The sequence below is a fragment of the Littorina saxatilis genome, linkage group LG5 (assembly GCF_037325665.1).
Source record: "Littorina saxatilis isolate snail1 linkage group LG5, US_GU_Lsax_2.0, whole genome shotgun sequence".
Classification (NCBI taxonomy): domain Eukaryota; kingdom Metazoa; phylum Mollusca; class Gastropoda; order Littorinimorpha; family Littorinidae; genus Littorina; species Littorina saxatilis.
This window is the reverse complement of record NC_090249.1, coordinates 63,112,033-63,115,968: the sequence shown is the minus strand read 5'-3', so window position 1 is coordinate 63,115,968 and position 3,936 is coordinate 63,112,033.

Below are 3,936 nucleotides of genomic sequence, written 5' to 3'. Positions count from 1 at the left end.
TTGGGGTTGACATTGATTTCGCTAAAGAGTGAAGCATTGAATTGAGCCAGTGAGGTGAGAGCACTGCCAGTGAGGTGAAAGCACTTGCCACAGTCGGTCTTGTTGTTTTGGACATGGATGTAATGCGGATGTAGCTCCTCTTTCGTTGAGTTTTGCACTGTGTTGGCTCGAACATTGTAATCCGCGCAGCACTTACGTCGCGTGGCTATTGGGTTCTTATTGAAAACGCATTTACAACGGAAGGTAGGTAATAACGACTCGAATATGTGGTAGTGTCATGGGACTCGAGTTCCCTCCCTTCGACTATTTGTCGGACTTATCTCTGCTGTCAAGATAAAAGCTAGAGGGGGGGAGAGAGGGGGGGAGAGCCTCTCTCTCTGCAAGTGTGTGGGTGGGGGGGGGAACAGGGGATTGGTAAGGAATTTATCCTTTTGCCATAAATAAGTTATTGTCTTTCTTGGAAGATAGTTTGACAAGGGAGGTAAGTTGTGGCTAGGTTCAGAATACATGACTCGAATTCGCTCCCTTTGACCGTCTTGCCACAGTCGTCCTTCTCTGTCGGTGCGTGTTCTCTCATGACCCAACACACACACACACACACACACACACACACACACACACACACACACACACACACACACACAAACACGCGTGCACACACACACACACTCACACACACACATACACACACACACACACACACACACACACACACACACACACGCACACAACGCAGTGAATAAAACTATCGTGACAGGCAGAGGGAGGGAATTCATGTCGTGTTGTATCAACGACAAGCGAGTTGACTATCTCCCTTATATTGCTATTTCATATGTTACGTGGATTTCCATTGGTCAATTGGGCAAAACTGAGCTCAGTGCATAAGTGATATCGACGACATTTCCGTCGACATCAGTTTTGATATCGACGACCTCTTTATTGCTTCCCCACTTCAAAAATAAAAACACCTAAATTTAAAAACAAACAAATATATATGAAAATGTAATTGTCCCAGAATTTAGTTGAGCAAGTGATTAAAGACTTTTTGAAAGGAAATATTCAATGTTCATTTCAAGGCTTGTTATTGTCCCAGGTCACGAGCCAGGAGTTAGACAGTGGCTTGTTCATTTCAAGGCTTGTTATTCTCCCAGGTCACGAGCCAGGAGTTAGACAGTGGCTTGTTCGTTTCAAGGCTTGTTATTCTCCCAGGTCACGAGCCAGGAGTTAGACAGTGGCTTGTTCATTTCAAGGCTTGTTATTGTCCCAGGTCACGTGCCAGGAGTTAGACAGTGGCTTGTTCATTTCAAGGCTTGTTATTCTCCCAGGTCACGAGCCAGGAGTTAGACAGTCGCTTGTTCATTTCAAGGTTTGTTATTCTCCCAGGTCACGTGGCAGGAGTTAGACAGTGGCTTGTTCATTTCAAGGCTTGTTATTGTCCCAGGCCACGTGCCAGGAGTCAGACAGTGGCTTGTTCATTTCAAGGCTTGTTATTCTCCCAGGTCACGAGCCAGGAGTTAGACAGTGGCTTGTTCATTTCAAGGCTTGTTATTCTCCCAGGTCACGTGCCAGGAGTTAGACAGTCGCTTGTTCATTTCAAGGCTTGTTATTCTCCCAGGTCACGAGCCAGGAGTTAGACAGTCGCTTGTTCATTTCAAGGCGTGTTATTGTCCCAGGTCATGAGCCAGGAGTTAGACAGTGGCTTGTTCATTTCAAGGCTTGTTATTCTCCCAGGTCACGTGCCAGGAGTTAGACAGTGGCTTGTTCATTTCAAGGCTTGTTATTCTCCCAGGTCACGTGCCAGGAGTTAGACAGTGGCTTGTTCATTTCAAGGCTTGTTATTGTCCCAGGTCACGAGCCAGGAGTTAGACAGTGGCTTGTTCATTTCAAGGCTTGTTATTCTCCCAGGTCACGTGCCCGGAGTTAGACAGTGGCTTGTTCATTTCAAGGCTTGTTATTCTCCCAGGTCACGTGCCAGGAGTTAGACAGTGGCTTGTTCATTTCAAGGCTTGTTATTCTCTCAGGTCACGTGCCAGGAGTTAGACAGTGGCTTGTTCATTTCAAGGCTTGTTATTCTCCCAGGTCACGTGCCAGGAGTTAGACAGTGGCTTGTTCATTTCAAGGGTTGTTATTCTCCCAGGTCACGTGCCAGGAGTTAGACAGTGGCTTGTTCATTTCGAGGCTTGTTATTCTCCCAGGTCACGTGCCAGGAGTTAGACAGTGGCTTGTTCATTTCAAGGCTTGTTATTCTCCCAGGTCACGAGCCAGGAGTTAGACAGTGGCTTGTTCATTTCAAGGCGTGTTATTCTCCCAGATCACGAGCCAGGAGTTAGACAATCGATTGTTCATTTCAAGGCTTGTTATTCTCCCAGGTCACGAGCCAGGAGTTCGACAGTCGCTTGTTCATTTCAAGGCTTGTTATTCTCCCAGGTCACGAGCCAGGAGTTAGACAGTCGCTTGTTCATTTCAAGGCTTGTTATTCTCCCAGGTCACGAGCCAGGAGTTAGACAGTCGCTTGTTCATTTCAAGGCTTGTTATTATCCCAGGTCACGAGCCAGGAGTTAGACAGTCGCTTGTTCATTTCAAGGCTTGTTATTTTCCCAGGTCACGAGCCAGAAGATAGACAGTCGCTTGTTCCTTTCAAGGCTTGTTATTGTCCCAGGTCACGAGCCAGGAGTTAGACAGTCGCTTGTTCCTTTCAAGGCTTGTTATTCTCCCAGGTCACGTGCCAGGAGTTAGACAGTGGCTTGTTCATTTCAAGGCTTGTTATTCTCCCAGGTCACGTGCCAGGAGTTAGACAGTCGCTTGTTCATTTCAAGGCTTGTTATTCTCCCAGGTCACGAGCCAGGAGTTAGACAGTCGCTTGTTCATTTCAAGGCGTGTTATTCTCCCAGGTCACGAGCCAGGAGTTAGACAGTCGCTTGTTCATTTCAAGGCTTGTTATTCTCCCGGGTCACGAGCCAGGAGTTAGACAGTGGCTTGTTCATTTCAAGGCTTGTTATTCTCCCAGGTCACGAGCCAGGAGTTAGACAGTCGCTTGTTCATTTCAAGGCTTGTTATTCTCCCAGGTCATGAGCCAGGAGTTAGACAGTGGCTTGTTCATTTCAAGGCTTGTTATTGTCCCAGGTCACGAGCCAGGAGTTAGACAGTCGCTTGTTCATTTCAAGGCGTGTTATTGTCCCAGGTCATGAGCCAGGAGTTAGACAGTGGCTTGTTCATTTCAAGGCTTGTTATTGTCCCAGGTCACGTGCCAGGAGTTAGACAGTGGCTTGTTCATTTCAAGGCTTGTTATTCTCCCAGGTCACGAGCCAGGAGTTAGACAGTGGCTTGTTCATTTCAAGGCTTGTTATTCTCCCAGGTCACGTGGCAGGAGTTAGACAGTGGCTTGTTCATTTCAAGGCTTGTTATTGTCCCAGGTCACGTGCCAGGAGTCAGACAGTGGCTTGTTCATTTCAAGGCTTGTTATTCTCCCAGGTCACGAGCCAGGAGTTAGACAGTGGCTTGTTCATTTCAAGGCTTGTTATTCTCCCAGGTCACGAGCCAGGAGTTAGACAGTGGCTTGTTCATTTCAAGGCTTGTTATTGTCCCAGGTCACGAGCCAGGAGTTAGACAGTGGCTTGTTCATTTCAAGGCTTGTTATTCTCCCAGGTCACGAGCCAGGAGTTAGACAGTGGCTTGTTCATTTCAAGGCTTGTTATTGTCCCAGGTCACGAGCCAGGAGTTAGACAGTGGCTTGTTCATTTCAAGGCTTGTTATTCTCCCAGGTCACGAGCCAGGAGTTAGACAGTGGCTTGTTCATTTCAAGGCTTGTTATTGTCCCAGGTCACGTGCCAGGAGTTAGACAGTGGCTTGTTCATTTCAAGGCTTGTTATTCTCCCAGGTCACGAGCCAGGAGTTAGACAGTCGCTTGTTCATTTCAAGGCTTGTTATTCTCCCAGG